Source organism: Palaemon carinicauda, chromosome 32 (genome assembly GCF_036898095.1).
Source record: "Palaemon carinicauda isolate YSFRI2023 chromosome 32, ASM3689809v2, whole genome shotgun sequence".
Classification (NCBI taxonomy): domain Eukaryota; kingdom Metazoa; phylum Arthropoda; class Malacostraca; order Decapoda; family Palaemonidae; genus Palaemon; species Palaemon carinicauda.
Genome location: NC_090756.1, coordinates 39,767,870 through 39,788,752, shown reverse-complemented (window position 1 = coordinate 39,788,752; position 20,883 = coordinate 39,767,870).

The following is a 20,883-nucleotide window of genomic DNA, read 5'->3' as shown; positions in this document are numbered from 1 at the left end:
AATTAGAGATGTTAACATCCAGCTAGTCATACTTAACGTAAAGCATGATAAATTTCATGAAAATTATGTCCCTCTAGCACCCTGGAGACCTGGTCCAATTGATGTTAATTATACTGTTCTTCCAGTATTCAAATCTCAATGTTCTCCTCAACAGTTAAAGAGTGCAGCTCTGGCCTCCATTGCCAGTACCAGTGCTACTAATGTTTATTACACAGATGGCTCCGCAGACATGAATTTACCTGCTGCTGGTTCTGCTGTCTTCTCCAACACCTTTTCCAGTGGTTGGAGGCTTTCTGACCATGCTTCCATCCTACAGGCAGAAAGCTATGCCATTACAAAGGCATTGGAGAATTCCCTTTCAAAATACGGTCACACTACTATTCACGCCGACTCAAGAGGTGCTATGCAGAGTATTTTAAAACGTAACTTTAATGAGAATATCTACTTGATTAGCAGCATAAAGGCTATGGCTACAGCCCATGCTCAGAGGAACAGGAAAGTTACCCTGAACTGGATACCAAGTCACGTAGGTATTCATGGAAATGAGGAAGCTGACCGCCTCGCCAATAGCACTCTGAGGTGTCCCACTATAAGCAGAGCATGCAGACCCTCTCTTTCACATATCAAAAAGTTAATGTCTGATTATTGTCATGTCCAAAAGAAAAACTTTATTCGACAAATTTTGCATGAGGGCACCCGTTCTGCTAAGTGGTACGCTGAGGTAACTGATATTATCCCCCATAATATGTCTAAATCTTTCAGTAGAAAACTAACCACCATTCTTTTCCGACTACGTCTCGGCTATCTCAGCAGCTGGTAGATTGTTAGTATAGAAAATAGGCTATGTCCCTATTGTGATCTTTCCACAGGTACTGAACCCTTAGAACACTACCTTTTAACTTGCAGAGAAAGTTTCCCCCTCCGTCAATCCATAAATCTCCCTCCCCCTTACACAGCTGTACAAGTAACTAAACACATACTAGAAAACACACACGCACTTTCGGGCTTTTTATGCTCTTATCCCCCTCCCAGATAACTTAATAATGTAAAGTAAACGTTTAGATTAAATTAGAGACTTCATTTACCCAAACATTTATCACATACGCAAACTCATTCTTATTTAATAACTAGGTAACTCATATCACTGTTGGAATTGCAAACCCATTATTCATATAACAAACTGGATCCTTACCTCTATCCACTAAGGATGGCTTCCTACACATCCCTTCCCTACCCAACTGATAAACTAACACACCATACAACTTGCACAGTAGGAGAGGTTGATCGGAGAATAGTTATTTCTTAGCCGTGTTCCTCATTAGGAAACAGCTCTTGATTTTCCTATTTCCTTTATCCCCTCCCTGCTTGCAGCATACATAACCTTCCTATCCTTCCAAAATCCTACACTCTCTACTCAAGGGCAAGAGGGAATAGTTGATTGGAGAATAGTTATTACACGGCTGTGTTCCTCATAAGGAAACAGCTCTTGTTTTTCCTATCTCCTTTCTTCCTCCCCTACTCCCTGCACACACAATCGTTCCAATCCTTCTAACCCCATCATGTGTGCTCTAAGCGTTAACTCTAACTTTATTGTAAATTCTATTACTATTGTGATTTTCCAACTTTTTGCTAGCTCTCTTTACTCCAAGCTAGCACTCAACATATCTCCTCTCCCTACTGCTTAAGCTTTGCTTGGGATAGTTTTCGCCCTTCTTCTACCTCCGACAAAATTGCTTTACATTCCTTCCCACGATCTCCTACTTCCCTGGGACTTGCTACTATAAAACTTTCTCTCCTACTCGATAGAATCTGGTTATCAACAAATTTCCTTCCGGGGACCTAAAAAGGAGTGTCCCTTTTTCCGTTGTCATGCCTGTCACCACCTTGTTCCCTTGTTGCTTTGCATGGTGGTTGCGAGAGGGCACTGCCCCTCATTCAGTTATACTGGCAATTGACTTGGAATCTGCTATGCAAACTCCAGCCCGTGGGACGCATGGTATCTTACCATTATCCCCACCTGGGAAACCAAAACCAAAATCCCAGGCTGCTGAATGAGGATAGGCAGTTCACTTAAACTTCCACTACTTTTGGCCTTACACCAAATAGCTTCTGCTATCTAAATTTAACGTAACCCAAATATTATGCCATGAAGTATTTATGTACACAATTCATTGCATCCCTTTCATATTAAGTTTACCAACAGACACCATATTCCCATTAATATTACTATATAAAAATAACAAAAACACTTCAAACAGTATTCTCTTACGGGCTGCCTAAGGCAAGAGCCCGTTTCTTACACAATGGTAAGGCAATCTGACACACACACACACACACAGCACCAATCACAGTTCTCACTCAGCTCCCACTGAGAGAGGACCTTCTGCCTGCTGCTGCTGCTTGCTGCCTGGACTGCTGACTGCTGCCTCCCTCCTGCTGCTGGCTGCTGCCTCTTCACTTTGCTGATATTCTCAGCTGCCTTGGAGAGATCGCCGCCGCCACCAATTTCGCTGATTTCGCAGCCGATTTTCGACGATTCTTCGCCGAATTTGCTCCCGATTTTCGCTGATTTCTCGCTGATTTTACTGCTGCTTTCTGCTGTACTGAAAAGGGCCTTGCCCCTAAATTGGCTGGTATCAGCCCCCATTCTATAAGTGACTGTTTTTGACAAGTTAGGCTTTGCCTCTATCTACATAACCTTCCCCTTACTAATAGATCCTCATTTGGAAAATCCGGTAGCCGTTGTGGTCTTAAAACTCCGGTTGAAGCAGGGCCCAAGGGTCAAAACTTCCCAATCTCGCCGTCTGTGGCAAGTGGCATAGGACTGATAGGCTTGGTGCCTATAAGCCAAGGTTTTTTAGACACTAGGAAATAGGAATAGATTCTTGCTAACTGGTGTAAATAAGCCAGAATTTCAAGATAGGTGTTAGGACTTGGTTCCAATAAAAAAGTTAGGAGTATACTGTGTTTTTTATCCCCTAAAACCTCCCTACCTGCAGGAGTAGACTGCTGGGCTATCTTAGTGCTGGAATGCAGTAAGGAGGCTCCCCAGCTGCTATTTGTGCAGGTTGTAACTAGTTAAACAGAGTTAGTTCCAGCACTGCTCTATCAATAGGATAGTTAGGGATTCCCCTCATTAATAATTCCATTTCAGATTCTGTGTTTCGTTTTTCTACCTCTAACTATAACTTTGTCTGGGGCCTTGGGGCTTAAAGGGTTGGACAACCCCACCAGGCACACTGTCTGTCTTCGACCTACTCCTTACCTTTCAACCCACCAAGGACTTGTCCTGGACACCAGTTTGATGACCTACTGGAAATTGAGTTAGAAGCCATGGCTTCTGGTGAAGTGGAACAGCAACCTGACCTGACCCTCTGCTTGACCAACCCCTAGAACAGGAAAAGGACCCAGATGGATACTGACCCTGACTCTGATGAACATGAAAACCAAAACTGGACCGAAGTAAAACAATGTAAAAAGCAAGCTAGAAGAAACATCCCCAAGATGGACACCAGGCCTGCTGCTCAGGATAATAATACCACGGTTGGAAACAGTCACCAGCCAGCTCGGGAAAATAACACTTATTTTTTCAGAGTCCTGGCTGGAAACTCTTCAGAGGCTTTCAAGGCTATTGCAGCCTTTGAGCAAAAGCACAGAAACATACAAATGGTTGCCAAACCAAACAGAGAGGGCCAGTGGACCATCTCCACCAGGGATGCAAGAGCCCTGATCACTCTCAGAAGCACCTCCGACATTAGGCTGCAAGAGCTAAAGGAGGAACAGAAAATTAAGAAAGCAGTTGTGGTAGGCTACCCAATTGATATGATGGAGAGCCATCTGTTAAGACTACCCAACATTACTGCGGCAGAGAGAAGGAAAAATAAGGCTGGCTTTCTAACCAAGGCCATCCTTGTCACCTTTAAAGAGCCTCACCCAAAGAAAGTGGACCTGGGCATCTTCAGAAGCTTCTGCGTCAAGAAGTACTACCCTGATCCCCTTAGATGCTACAAATGCCAGAAATATGGGCATCATCAGGACCAATGCCAGGCAAAGGTCCCAACCTGCGTGGTATGCAGCCAAAGGCACCCTACACAGGAGTGCACCGACAATTTTGCTGTGGGGATACTGACAATAGTTAAATGCCCAAACTGCAAAAAAGGACACACAGCAATGGCCAGGGGATGTCCTGAAAGGGTAGCAAGAGTAATTGCTGCCCTCCCCAAGGAAAAGAGAGAGCAATCAAGAGGAAGAGTGGCCCCCGAACCTCTACCTAGGAGAAGGTTCTACACTCAGGAGGAGCTAAGGAAAAGCTCTAGAACCAGATCCTTATCCAGAGCTCCAAAGCCTGCCATTCAGGGACCAAAACCAATGCTCAGAACAATTTTCATTAAGACCACGGTCTTAAGAGAAAGACTAACGGATCTAGTCACACAGGCCGTGACTGGAAAAATCAATGCAGAAGCTATAGCAACTAGCATTGAGCAAGTCCTAATGGACTTTGTCTCCAGACCAAAGTCCTCCCAACCCCCCTCTCATGCTATCCAGGAGATCACCTCTCATACTTCAACCACCACACCTACCATTCCATCACCTCAATCACCTGTGACTTCCACATCCGCCACACCAGATCCCACCCCCATCATCCCACTCATTCCATCCACCATCCCTTCATCCACTCACACCCCATCCACCTCATCCACTTCATCTTCTGAGGTCAAGGCAATTGCCTTTGCCCGTAGGGACCCAAGACAATACTCTTCAACATACAACCAGGTGTAAGAGTTCTTAATTGGAACTCAGCTGGAGTAAGATGAAAAATTTCCTCCCCAATTGCAGTATGCAAAACTGAGGATATAGATGTAGTCCTACTACAAGAAACACTTTTAATGGCAGGAAGGAAACTCAAAACAACAGGCTACAACACCTACACCACACCACAGATAGGCACAGACAAAGGCCTAGCTACACTAGTCAAAACAAGCATACAAACAACAAGGTTACACAACCCAATTCCTTGTGGTACCAATGTAGAGACACTAGCAGTAACAATAACATTACTGAATCAAAAAATCGACATATACAACATATACAGGAAAATAAACAGGAAGGACATAGGAGAACTACAGCTGACACAACTCTTTGCTCAGGAAGAAAGAACACCAAAAATTATTTGTGGGGATTTTAATGCACATCACACAATATTATCATCCCCATCAATGACAAACCCCTCAGGGGAACACATAGCCTTCGCCCTGGAGGAATTTGAAGGAGTCGCCCTCCTAAACACGGGGCAACCTACACACTTAAGAGGAGGCAGACTGGATCTAACCTTTGTTACAACAGCAATAAGACACTTAACCAAGTGGCAAGTACACTCAACCCTGATTAGTGATCACTTTGCCACAGTAACAGAATTCGAGATGCAACAGCTACCTCCTATTCCACCACCTCCATCAAGATGGAATCAGGACCTAGCAGACTGGGTCTGCTTTCGACTAGCCATAGAGGAATGGGCAGCAAGCTTCATTCCTCCAGAGGACGTATATCAGCTAGAAAAAGACCTAGTTGATGCTTTCCACAAAGCAGCCAACAGAGCTATGCCCCTAAAGGCAACAGGAGGTAACCATACATACAAGGACTCCTGGTACTACTGCCCAGAAATCAGGAGGTTGAAAACCAGACTAAACAGAATCACAAAAATATACAAAAGAAGGTCCACAGTAGAAAACAGAGAACTACTGCAAACAATCAAAACTGAATAACAACTAAGAATCCACGAAATTAGAATTGAAAAATGGATGGAATGGTGTTCAAGCCTGTCAGGGTACACAACTCTAACTGATCTATGGAAATGGCTACACAGAGTAGACGGAAAAAAGAAGACTCCAGTTACCATACACCCACACCCCCAAGAGGAGGCAGAAAGAATTGCAACAACCTTTGCAAACAGGACACTGTCAGCTAATCTTTCCCCTGAAACCAGAATGCTACAAGAGCAACTGGCGCCAGCCAGGTGGGAAAAGATCAAGACAGCCTGCCTACAGCAGGATGATACAGACACCCCATACACAGTAGAGGAACTAAGAGCAGTATGAAGACAGGAAAAGATACTGGGCCAGGAGCAGACAAGATCACCTACACAATGATCAAGCACATGGGTCCAGCAGGAGAAACCGCATTCCTGAGGTTATTAAACAAAACACACCTTGAACACACAAGGCCTCAAGCCTGGAGGCAACAAGACACGCAACCAATCCCAAAGCCAAAGGATCCAGGAAATCCTAGACCAATAGCATTAGTATCCTGTATGGAAAAAACAGGAGAAAAAATGGTCCTAAACAGAATGAAATACAAAATTGGCCCCCTACACAAGCAGCTATATACATATCAGGAGGGAATTGGTACTTTTGAATGCATCACTGATGTATTAAGCTGCATAAATAAAAAAAAAAGGCAACAATAGTCTTCATAGACTTTGAAAAAGCCTTCGAGCTAGCAAGACCGGCAGCAATGCTGCAATCAGTGGCCAAAAAAGGAGTCAAAGGTCACCTACTAGCATGGACTAGAAACTGTGCTAGGCAGGCAAGCTAGAGTCAAATTCCAATGAGTGATTTCTACATATCACGAATTGGAAAATGGCACACCGCAAGGAGGGATTCTTAGCCCCCTCCTATTAAACATCCTCATGGAAAATAGGGCCTCATTCCAACTTTCTGAAGGAGTAGACATATTTATCTATGCAGATGATGTATGTGTAATAGCTCAAGGATCAGTCAGGACGATCAAAATGCAAAGAGCACTCAATGCTATCAGCCACAAATCCAATGAGCTTGGACTAAAAATAAACATTGACAAAACAAAGGCTATGTCAATTAAAGCCTCAAACCTCTTGCAACCACTCACAATAGGAACGGAGCCCATAGAATGGGGGGACAAATACACATACCTGGGAGTAATAATAGACAAACAACTCACCTTCAGGGAAGAAGTCAAATATCTCAAGGAAAGAACAAAGGCCAGACTGTCAGCCATGAGGTATATGTCCAAACTCAATAATGGAGCAAATGAGCATGTCCAAAAGAAATATTATCTAGCGTGTTCCAGAGCGCTAGTGGAATATGCTTCCCCAACACTCACTGGTCTAACAGATACACAAAAAGCAACAGTAGATGTAATTCAAAACAATGCCATGAGGCTCATGTTAGGCGCTCCAATATGGACAAGACTGTGTAACCTAAGGATGGAGACTGGACTACCATCCCTTGAGGATAGAATTGCACTGAGAAATACAAGCACGGTTGCAAAGAGGTTCCTGTCAAACAGAGACTCAATCACCAAAAAAGAGAGTAAGAGAGGAACTGTTAAAACATCCTGAAGTTCAAACCCCAAGCTCTTATGGCAAAGACCATAGTAACAACATAAAGAGCCTTGGTCTAACCGAAATACTCATACAGCTAAATCCAGACAAAGCACAGAACACATTCCACCATGGAAAAAGCAAGTAGCAAAGTTCAGCTACACCAAGCTCCCAAGGGCAAAAGAAAACTGCACTATAGAGGAACTTAGAAATGCAGCAGAAGCAGCAATACACTCTGCAAGGACAATAGGGGCACAAATCTACTATACAGATGGTACAGTACACCCTGGAACCCAAACAGCGGGAGCTGCAGTTCACTCCTGCAAATTCACAGCATGCTGGAGAACATCAAACAATGTCTCCACCCTGCAGACAGAGCTTGTTGCAATACAACAAGCACTAAAATACTCTATTGAAAATGAGGTAGGACAAGTAGTCATACATACAGATTCATGATCCTCAATGCAAGCCCTGCAACATGACAATTATAAAGAAAACAAGGCCCTAATAGCTGATATAAAATCCCTCCTATATCAGCAAAATGAAAGAAATAGACTAGTAACACTAAACTGGATCCCCAGTCACATCGGGATACCAGGGAACGAAAAGGCTGATGAGCTAGCCAAAAGCACCAGACACATCCAAAATGTACAGGTGCACATACAGTCGGCACTGCAACAAATCAAAAAAAGAAATAAAGACACAGCTCAAGGACAACCTAACCAAAGAACTACACAAGTGGATAGAGAATGGCTCTCCCTCTGCCACATGGTACAAATGGGCTACGGAGCTAAAACCTCCACCCATAGACAGATATACCCCAAGGAAACAGGCTGTATGTATACACAGGCTCAGACTGAGATACAAGGCAAACTGGGAAATCAGAAGCGACATTCAGAGACAATGTGATTACTGTGATGTCACACCATGACATGCCCTCTTGCACTATTTACTAGAATGCAGAGAAACAGCACAGCTGAGAGGTGATCTACTAGTAGATACCAACACACCACAGGCCGGGCAAGCGGGGACCACACTGGCAAAGGCAATTGTCGAAAGCATAGACACACACACACACAATTACTTCCAAGACTCCCTCCACCAAGGTAAAGACCTCAAATTCTCATCGTACCATCTCATCCCCTCATTCTAAGGCCCTATTCACATCATCCTCTGTACTTTCTAAACTTAACCTACTATTAAAATCTCTCCGCAGGGACCCTAGGGATTAAAGGGTTGGATAACCCCACCTGCCTCCTTTCCTCTACCATTCAAAGGCCTTATATCCCCAACTTTCAAACTACTACTATCTGTGAAATGATGGCCCTCTACTACTACCACCGTCATCCTTACCCTGTCCATAACTTTCTCTACCACTAAAAACCTTTCAAATTTCCTTTAATGTGATAACCCACCTTATATTTTATACAGGTTACCTACGGGCCGACCAAGGTAAAGGCCCGTGCCAACAAGAAGAGTTGGCTGTAATACTTTACGAACGAGCGAGCACCAATCAATCACCTTCCCGTACATGCCGAAATACTACTACAACATTTTCACTGCCTCCCCAGACCACCAAGCAGTCCAAAGAGCCCCAGAAACTCCAGCCCCAGCCCCAGGAACCGGGTGTGCCCCCTTCTCTGATGAAGGTGGAGGCGGAGTCTGCTGACGATCCTGTTGTAGAAGAAGAACCTGTAGGACGACCTGGTGGACTACAGCAGCCACAAAAGAAGAGATATCTGCCCAGCAGGAGAGACATACCAGAATACTACTTCACGAATGTCCATGTTTCTGAGATTGCTGAGTTTGTGATGCTGAATCCCCTTCTCTCCGACAAGTGGGACAATCAGTGGTGCAACCCAAGACTGAAGGACACCCTCCAAGTGAGGACGTTGTTTGAGATGAAAAGGACAGATTTTGGGAAAATAAAGAAGAAGGAGAGCAAGAGTGGTGCCCCAACAAAGAGGAAGAAGTCATGACCACCTGGGAGTTCCTCGGGGTCACAAGCCTACGAGAATATACTATCGAGCGACAGGTTTTCTCCTAACTTGCAAAGGGCCACTTCAGACATAAATGTCGACAAATCCTCCAGTTATATGAATGGTTTGTCTGATGCATCAATCGTCAGGAGAAGGAACCTGAAGAAGAAGAGCAAGCCAGCAGATACAAAACCCTCTACCCCAACAGATGAGCAGATGGTATCCGGACACACCATCAGGGAGCTCCTGCACAAGGCCAATATCCTGACACAGAAGGAGGCTGAGGGACCTGAGGCCGCCAACCAAGATTTCTCAATGTACTACCTATGTTCATGACTGAGAAGAGTGTCCTCCATGAACTTCAAGGTGCTGTTCGGGGAGATCCTGAAGAGGGTCTCAGCCCTAGAGAAACCGCCTGAAGGGACATCCTCCATCACCAACCCCAATATAATCCTCAATTTCCCCAGCATCTAGACCCTCAAGGTTGTGTCTGCTGCCATGGATCTGATGGCCACATCCCCCACCCTACACACCCCACAGAGCATGTCAAAGGAAGACAGCGACCATGACTGAATTCATGTCTAAATGTATCTTGTAAATATAATGTATGTTGCATTTTTCCAAAATAACAATATCTTTTTTCAAACATAATCTTTTACATTTCCATTTATATATATATATATATATATATATATATATATATATATATATATATATATATATATATATATATATATGTATGTGTGTGTGTGTATGTAAATGATATAGAAACTATATCTTGAAATTAACATAAAAATTTAAAAATTTAAGTAATGAGAAAGAAAGACTAGAAAACATAAACTTTATTAACAAAACATATCTTGCTAATGCAATGAAAAACAGTAAATTGAAATTTACAATTAAAAGCACTAAGTTAAATTATATAAGGAATGATACATAAATAGCTTAACAAACGTATAAGATGAAATCTGAGTTTGAAATGACAAATGAAAAACTTGAAAACACATGAACTTTATCAAAAAAACATATCTTGCCAATACAATGAAAAGTAGTAAATTGAAATATACAATGAAAACTTAATATATACAATAAAAAACAAAAAGTTGAAATATACGATAATGTAAAATATTTACTAAAGACATTTTTATTCACGAAAAGAACAGGTTTTATGGTGAAACATGCATTTTTTATTCTATATACATTTGTTGCCCTCTGGGATAGACAAATCTCTCTTGCCAAAGTACTGCTCCTGCTTCTGAAGCTTAGTAGGTGGCCAGGTACCCTCAGAAAGCCTTTGATTGTCTTGCGTAGTTTGGTCCCTTTCGACGAATGAGTTGTTCCATGAATTTTGGGTTCTCCCTCGAAGCCCCAGATAGCATGTTGTGCTGAGCAGCTTCGCGGTCGACGTCGGTGGGAGAAGAGGAATGGATAGTGGTAACAAATGGTGGCAGCTGCACTATTTTAGGTTCCTGTTGTATGGCGGTGCCAAAGAATCGCGATCTCATTTGCAGGATACCGAACACATTCTCCACCACAAGACGAGCACGAGACAACCTATAGCTGTAGATCTTCTTATGGTGAACGAGGATGTGTGGGAGCATGGTTTCATGAGTGTTGTTTTGAGGGTGAAGACATAATCTGCTATTATGTGGAAGGGGATTGGAATGTCATCATTCGGCAGACTGCTGCCCTCAGGAAATCCAAATTGTGTCTGATCAATGGCATGATGAAGGTTACACTTGATTGAGGTTCCTCCATCACCAGCACCGCCTTCGGCACCTACGTCGACATACATAAACGTGTACTTTGCATATGCAACGGCCATGAGCATGATGCTATGGAACTTCTTATAGTTATAGTATAGCAATCTTCGTTTCCTGGGCTTCTTTATAGGGACATGTTTTCCATCAAGTGCCCCTCCCAAATTATGGTAGTTCCAATTCTTTACAAATACTTTGGCGATTGTCTTCCAGTCCTCAGAGTTTTGGAGCACTTCAGGAAAACATGTTTGTAGGTGTTGATGATGGCTTTGCACACTTTAGGCATAAATCTGCAAATAGCATACTAGAGTGTCGGAAACTATGTTGCAGACTTGTAAATGAGTCGCCACTTTCCAGGAAGTGGAGAGCGACAGCCAATCTCAATCCCACTGTTAGAAAATCTCTCATTCTAGTCTCTTTCTTGATGAACATTGGAAAAATGCAGTTAACCATTTCTGCAAAATATCCTAGCTGGATCCAGATAAAGTTCTTGTACCCCTTAGGGTCTTCTTGATGTAGTTCTTGTAGCAGCTGCTCAAAATCTCCATATATGATTCTCCTTGTCAGCCATTCCCGGCACCACATCGTACTTCTAGCTCTTGTTCTTGATTCTGCTTGTGCCATCGGTGCCACAGGTGGTTCCTCTGGTCGTTCTTTGGGTCTTCTTGTCCAATACCTCTAGATGATATAGTCAGTAGTTATCAAAAGAAAACTGGGTATCATGCTGTCTGCCTCCCATCTTGTGTAGTACTGTTGATCTATCCTCTGTGGTGGTCAGCAAAGCAGTGTCTTTCCCAGGCTTCGAGCACTGTATATACCTCTGGTAGCTTGGGCGTGTTTTATGTGACACTTCATGACACTTCTCCGGTACCTCTCAAGACTGTTTTATGTGACACTTTGTGAAACTTCGCAGGTATTTCGTAATGCAACGCAAGGTACCTCGCAACACTGCGTAATTATGTCGTAAGGGTGGGTAAATACTTAGCCTCATCCATTAACCCCACCTGGGAAACCAAAACCAAAATCCCAGGCTGCTGAATGAGGATAGGCAGTTCACTTAAACTTCCACTACTTTTGGCTTTACACCAAATAGCTTCTGCTATCTAAATTTGACATAACCCAAATATTATGCCATGAAGTATTTATGTACACAATTCATTGCATCCCTTTCATATTAAGTTTACCAACAGACACCATATTCCCATTAATATTACTATATAAAAATAACAAAAACACTTCAAACAGTATTCTCTTACGGGCTGCCTAAGGCAAGAGCCCGTTTCTTACACAATGGTAAGGCAATCTGACACACACACACACACACACAGCACCAATCACATTTCTCACTCAGCTCCCACTGAGAGAGGACCTTCTGCCTGCTGCTGCTGCTTGCTGCCTGGACTGCTGACTGCTGCCTCCCTCCTGCTGCTGGCTGCTGCCTCTTCACTTTGCTGATATTCTCAGCTGCCTTGGAGAGATCGCCGCCGCCACCGATTTCGCTGATTTCGCAGCCGATTTTCGACGATTCTTCGCCGAATTTGCTCCCGATTTTCGCTGATTTCTCGCTGATTTTACTGCTGCTTTCTGCTGTACTGAAAAGGGCCTTGCCCCTAAATTGGCTGGTATCAGCCCCCATTCTATAAGTGATTGTTTTTGACAAGTTAGGCTTTGCCTCTATCTACATAACCTTCCCCTTACTAACAGATCCTCATTTGGAAAATCCGGTAGCCGTTGTGGTCTTAAAACTCCGGTTGAAGCAGGGCCCAAGGGTCAAAACTTCCCAATCTCGCCGTCTGTGGCAAGTGGCATAGGACTGATAGGCTTGGTGCCTATAAGCCAAGGTTTTTTAGACACTAGGAAATAGGAATAGATTCTTGCTAACTGGTGTAAATAAGCCAGAATTTCAAGATAGGTGTTAGGACTTGGTTCCAATAAAAAAGTTAGGAGTATACTGTGTTTTTTATCCCCTAAAACCTCCCTACCTGCAGGAGTAGACTGCTGGGCTATCTTAGTGCTGGAATGCAGTAAGGAGGCTCCCCAGCTGCTATTTGTGCAGGTTGTAACTAGTGAAACAGAGTTAGTTCCAGCACTGCTCTATCAATAGGATAGTTGGGGATTCCCCTCATTAATAATTCCATTTCAGATTCTGTGTTTCGTTTTTCTACCTCTAACTATAACTTTGTCTGGGGCCTTGGGGCTTAAAGGGTTGGACAACCCCACCAGGCACACTGTCTGTCTTCGACCTACTCCTTACCTTTCAACCCACCAAGGACTTGTCCTGGACACCAGTTTGATGACCTACTGGAAATTGAGTTAGAAGCCATGGCTTCTGGTGAAGTGGAACAGCAACCTGACCTGACCCTCTGCTTGACCAACCCCTAGAACAGGAAAAGGACCCAGATGGATACTGACCCTGACTCTGATGAACATGAAAACCAAAACTGGACCAAAGTAAAACAATGTAAAAAGCAAGCTAGAAGAAACATCCCCAAGATGGACACCAGGCCTGCTGCTCAGGATAATAATACCACGGTTGGAAACAGTCACCAGCCAGCTCGGGAAAATAACACTTATTTTTTCAGAGTCCTGGCTGGAAACTCTTCAGAGGCTTTCAAGGCTATTGCAGCCTTTGAGCAAAAGCACAGAAACATACAAATGGTTGCCAAACCAAACAGAGAGGGCCAGTGGACCATCTCCAGGGATGCAAGAGCCCTGATCACTCTCAGAAGCACCTCCGACATTAGGCTGCAAGAGCTAAAGGAGGAACAGAAAATTAAGAAAGCAGTTGTGGTAGGCTACCCAATTGATATGATGGAGAGCCATTTGTTAAGACTACCCAACATTACTGCGGCAGAGAGACGGAAAAATAAGGCTGGCTTTCTAACCAAGGCCATCCTTGTCACCTTTAAAGAGCCTCACCCAAAGAAAGTGGACCTGGGCATCTTCAGAAGCTTCTGGGTCAAGAAGTACTACCCTGATCCCCTTAGATGCTACAAATGCCAGAAATATGGGCATCATCAGGACCAATGCCAGGCAAAGGTCCCAACCTGCGTGGTATGCAGCCAAAGGCACCCTACACAGGAGTGCACCGACAAGAAAGCTGTGGGGATACTGACAATAGTTAAATGCCCAAACTGCAAAAAAGGACACACAGCAATGGCCTGGGGATGTCCTGAAAGGGTAGCAAGAGTAATTTCTGCCCTCCCCAAGGAAAAGAGAGAGCAATCAAGAGGAAGAGTGGCCCCCGAACCTCTACCTAGGAGAAGGTTCTACACTCAGGAGGAGCTAAGGAAAAGCTCTAGAACCAGATCCTTATCCAGAGCTCCAAAGCCTGCCATTCAGGGACCAAAACCAATGCTCAGAACAATTTTCATTAAGACCACGGTCTTAAGAGAAAGACTAACGGATCTAGTCACACAGGCCGTGACTGGAAAAATCAATGCAGAAGCTATAGCAACTAGCATTGAGCAAGTCCTAATGGACTTTGTCTCCAGACCAAAGTCCTCCCAACCCCCCTCTCATGCTATCCAGGAGATCACCTCTCATACTTCAACCACCACACCTACCATTCCATCACCTCAATCACCTGTGACTTCCACATCCGCCACACCAGATCCCACCCCCATCATCCCACTCATTCCATCCACCATCCCTTCATCCACTCACACCCCATCCACCTCATCCACTTCATCTTCTGAGGTCAAGGCAATTGCCTTTGCCCGTAGGGACCCAAGACAATACTCTTCAACATACAACCAGGTGTAAGAGTTCTTAATTGGAACTCAGCTGGAGTAAGATGAAAAATTTCCTCCCCAATTGCAGTATGCAAAACTGAGGATATAGATGTAGTCCTACTACAAGAAACACTTTTAATGGCAGGAAGGAAACTCAAAACAACAGGCTACAACACCTACACCACACCACAGATAGGCACAGACAAAGGCCTAGCTACACTAGTCAAAACAAGCATACAAACAACAAGGTTACACAACCAAATTATTTGTGGTACCAATGTAGAGACACTAGCAGTAACAATAACATTACTGAATCAAAAAATCGACATATACAACATACAGGAAAATAAACAGGAAGGACATAGGAGAGCTACAGCTGACACAACTCTTTGCTCAGGAAGAAAGAACACCAAAAATTATTTGTGGGGATTTTAATGCACATCACACTATATTATCATCCCCATCAATGACAAACCCCTCAGGGGAACACATAGCCTTCGGCCTGGAGGAATTTGAAGGAGTCGCCCTCCTAAACACGGGGCAACCTACACACTTAAGAGGAGGCAGACTGGATCTAACCTTTGTTACAACAGCAATAAGACACTTAACCAAGTGGCAAGTACACTCAACCCTGATTAGTGATCACTTTGCCACAGTAACAGAATTCGAGATGCAACAGCTACCTCCTATTCCACCACCTCCATCAAGATGGAATCAGGACCTAGCAGACTGGGTCTGCTTTCGACTAGCCATAGAGGAATGGGCAGCAAGCTTCATTCCTCCAGAGGACATAGATCAGCTAGAAAAAGACCTAGTTGATGCTTTCCACAAAGCAGCCAACAGAGCTATGCCCCTAAAGGCAACAGGAGGTAACCATACATACAAGGACTCCTGGTACTACTGCCCAGAAATCAGGAGGTTGAAAACCAGACTAAACAGAATCACAAAAATATACAAAAGAAGGTCCACAGTAGAAAACAGAGAACAACTGCAAACAATCAAAACTGAAAAACAACTAAGAATCCACGAAATTAGAATTGAAAAATGGATGGAATGGTGTTCAAGCCTGTCAGGGTACACAACTCTAACTGATCTATGGAAATGGCTACACAAAGTAGCCGGAAAAAAGAAGACTCCAGTTACCATACACCCACACCCCCAAGAGGAGGCAGAAAGAATTGCAACAACCTTTGCAAACAGGACACTGTCAGCTAATCTTTCCCCTGAAACCAGAATGCTACAAGAGCAACTGGCGCCAGCCAGGTGGGAAGAGATCAACACAGCCTGCCTACAGCAGGATGATACAGACACCCCATACACAGTAGAGGAACTAAGAGCAGTACAAAAGACAGGAAAAGATACTGGGCCAGGAGCAGAAAAGATCACCTACACAATGATCAAGCACATGGGTCCAGCAGGAGAAACCGCATTCCTGAGGTTATTAAACAAAACACACCTTGAACACACAAGGCCTCAAGCCTGGAGGCAACAAGACACGCAACCAATCCCAAAGCCAAAGGATCCAGGAAATCCTAGACCAATAGCATTAGTATCCTGTATGGAAAAAACAGGAGAAAAAATGGTCCTAAACAGAATGAAATACAAAATTGGCCCCCTACACAAGCAGCTATATGCATATCAGGAGGGAATTGGTACTTTTGAATGCATCACTGATGTATTAACCCTGGAACGGTACGGTGGGTCGTCCGCGACCCCGAGCGTCCAAAAAAAAAGAGGTTTTTCTCACATGACTCACCCCCGTGACAGAATTTGTGGGTGATCGACCTGCAGTAGGTGTCTCGCCTACACGCTCTAGTAGTGTCCAGATGTGCATTGCTGTAGCTGTACTCCTTCCCCGATTTCTGAGACGCGTCAGGGTCGAGCGCGACCGAGTTTACCTTTCTAAGGTAATTTGCATAATTATCAAAGTTATTACGTATTATGAAATTGTCGTAGAATGGTGCAACTTGTATAGGTTATCAGTTGTGGAAAGTCTTGGTGGATTGTTTGGCTACCATGTGCATGATTTTTTTTTTAGCTAAAATGTCATTCATCACCATGAAGACCATTTTACCGCGAGTGCCCCTTTTTCATTTTTTTTCATTTTTTTGCCAAGTCATTTTTCCGTAAGATATTGCCAAATAGTGTCGTAAAACTTTTGCTTTTTTAGTGTTGGAAAGTGTGTCTAAAGGATCTGGCTACCCATGCGTGACTTTGTTTTTGTTAGATACGACGTAGTTATTGGTATATTGGGTATTTAACTGCGGTTGCCAATTTCTGTTTTTTTTTCAATATTTGTGAAAATTTACTACGTAGTAAGGAATTGCCGTATATTATTGATTTTTTTTTCATGTTTATGTGTTAGAAAGTGTGCCTTGATGGTTGGGCTAACACGTGCATGTCTTTTTTTTTATCTGAGATGCCGTATATTAGAATGTTGGGCATTTTACCGCGAGTGCCCCTTTTTCCTTTTTTTTCATTTTTTTGCCAAGTAATTTTTCCGTAAGATATTGCCAAATAGTGTCGTAAAACTTTTGCTTTTTTAGTGTTGGAAAGTGTGTCTAGATGATCTGGCTACCCATGCGTGACTTTGTTTTTGACAGATACTACGTAGTTATTGGTATATTGGGTATTTAACTGCGGTTGCCAATTTCTGTTTTTTTTTTCAATATTTGTAAAAATTTACTACGTAGTAAGTAATTGCCGAATATTATTCATTTTTTTTTTCATGTTTATGTGTTAGAAAGTGTGTCTTGATGGTTGGGCTAACACGTACATGTCTTTTTTTTTTATCTGAGATGCCGTATATTAGAATGTTGGGCATTTTTCTGCGAGTGCCCCTTTTTATTTGTTTTGCATTTTTTTTGCTTAGTCATGTTACCGTAAGGAATTGGCAAGTAGTGTCGCAAAACTTATATTTTTATAGTGTTGGAAAGTGTTTCTAGATGATCTGGCTACCCATGCCTATATTTTTTTAGCCAGATATAGCGTATATATAGGTATGTGTTCGATTTTCCTGTGATTGCCATTTTTTCGTTTTTTCCCATTTCTTTCAAAATTACTACGTACTAAGGAACTATCACAGAGTAATGATTCATTTAGATGTTTATTTGTCGGAAAATGTGCCTTGAAGGTTTGCCTAACACGTGGCTGAATTTTTTTTTCTGAAATGCCGTATATTAGAATGTTAGCCATTTTTCCGCGAGTGCCCCTTTTTATTTGTTTTGCATTTTTTTGCTTAGTCATGTTACCGTAAGGAATTGGCAAGTAGTGTCGCAAAACTTATAGTTTTATAGTGTTGGAAAGTGTTTCTAGATGATCTGGCTTCCCATGCCTATCTTTTTTTTAGCCAGATATGGCGTATATATAGGTATGTGTTCGATTTTCCGGTGATCGCCATTTTTTCGTTTTTTCCCATTTCTTTCAAAATTACTACGTACTAAGGAACTATCACAGAGTAATGATTCCTCTAGATGTTTATTTGTCGGAAAATTTTGTTTACTTCCTTTTTGATTGAATATCATCAAATTTTTTTAGCTAAAATATTATATTGTTTTACATTTTTTTTTTCGATTTTATTTCCCTTCAAAAAATCTTTTTTGGTCAGAATTTTAATTTTATAGTCGTAAAATAATCGACAATTATCCAGCAACCCACCATACAATTTTCATGCATATCCAAGAATAATTAGATTAGTAAATAACACCTTGAAATTGACATACCCTTCCTACATTTCAAGTGGCAGATTAGGGAGTCTGAGTCGGTGTGGTTGGCGGCCATTTTGTGGACATATCCGAAGCGTAAGTTGCCCTATCTATATATATTCTTGTTCCCTATAGAATTTTTGATATTTTGGTATATTTTTACCTGCATAAATATCATATTATATATTGAATATATGTATTTTTTTATGAAATTTCTAAGTACTCAAAAAATTACCTTTAGATATGGCCCCTGATATAAATGTAATTTACAAAATAATGAAGATTTTTTTACATATTTCTATTTTAGGATAACATATGTTTATTCCCTTAAAAAATTAGCCACTTCCTATTTCATTTGGGTACCCCAAAAAATTCATGAAATTTGGACAAATATTTTGGCCAAAAAAAGTTACCCTTTTTTTCTCATTTCAGATCTTCACCTCCATGGGTCTGACTTCATCCAAAATACATCAAGATGTGTCCTAAACATTCAAGAATCAATTCCTAAAAGGATTTGTGTATATATGTATAAACTTTTTTTTATGAATTTTTATGTAAGGTCTTTTTTTTCTACTTAATTTTTTAGAATATTTATAATGAATAGTTTTTCTGCAGATGAGTAGTATTTATCTTTACAGTTGTTTTAAGCATTCATTGAAGTTTTTTTTTGGCAAAAGAAAACAGGAGGTTACTGCAAAAACTGATTTTTCAAGAGTTTTTTTTTGCCGTCGGGGTCGCGCGCGTCCGAGTATACGCTTAAAGGGGTGTCCGAGGAGCGTACCTATCCAGAGTTAAGCTGCATAAATAAAAAAAAGGCAACAATAGTCTTCATAGACTTTGAAAAAGCCTTCGAGCTAGCAAGACCAGCAGCAATGCTGCAATCAGTGGCCAAAAAAGGAGTCAAAGGTCACCTACTAGCATGGACTAGAAACTGTGCTAGGAAGGCAAGCTAGAGTCAAATTCCAATGAGTGATTTCTACATATCACGAATTGGAAAATGGCACACCGCAAGGAGGGATTCTTAGCTCCCTCCTATTCAACATCCTCATGGAAAATATAGCCTCACTCCAACTTTCTGAAGGAGTAGACATATTTATTTATGCAGATGATGTATGTGTAATAGCTCAAGGATCAGTCAGGACGATCAAAATGCAAAGAGCACTCAATGCTATCAGCCACAAATCCAATGAGCTTGGACTAAAAATAAACATTGACAAAACAAAGGCTATGTCAATTAAGGCCTCAAACCTCTTGCAACCACTCTCAATAGGAACGGAGCCCCTAGAATGGGGGGACAAATACACATACCTGGGAGTAATAATAGACAAACAACTCACCTTCAGGGAAGAAGTCAAATATCTCAAGGAAAGAACAAAGGCCAGACAGTCAGCCATGAGGTATATGTCCAAACTAAATAATGGAGCAAATGAGCATGTCCAAAAGAAATATTATCTAGCGTGTTCCAGAGCGCTAGTGGAATATGCTTCCCCAACACTCACTGGTCTAACAGATACACAAAAAGCAACAGTAGATGTAATTCAAAACAATGCCATGAGGCTCATGTTAGGCGCTCCAATATGGACAAGACTGTGTAACCTAAGGATGGAGACTGGACTACCATCCCTTGAGGATAGAATTGCACTGAGAAATACAAGCACGGTTGCAAAGAGGTTCCTGTCAAACAGAGACTCAATCACCAAAAAAGAGAGTAAGAGAGGAACTGTTAAAACATCCTGAAGTTCAAACCCCAAGCTCTTATGGCAAAGACCATAGTAACAACATAAAGAGCCTTGGTCTAACCGAAATACTCCTACAGCTAAATCCAGACAAAGCACAGCACACATTCCACCATGGAAAAAGCAAGTAGCAAAGTTCAGCTACACCAAGCTCCCAAGGGCAAAAGAAAACTGCAATATAGAGGAACTTAGAAATGCAGCAGAAGCAGCAATACACTCTGCAGGGACAATAGGGGCACAAATCTACTATACAGATGGTACAGTACACCCTGGAACCCAAACAGCGGGAGCTGCAGTTCACTCCTGCAAATTCACAGCATGCTGGAGAACATTAAACAATGTCTCCACCCTGCAGACTGAGCTTGTTGCAATACAACAAGCACTAAAATACTCTATTGAAAATGAGGTAGGACCAGTAGTCATACATACTGATTCATGATCGTCAATGCAAGCCCTGCAACATGACAAATATAAAGAAAACAAGGCCCTGATAGCTGATATAAAATCCCTCCTATATCAGCAAAATGAAAGAAATAGACTAGTAACACTAAACTGGATCCCCAGTCACATCGGGATACCAGGGAACGAAAAGGCTAATGAGCTAGCCAAAAGC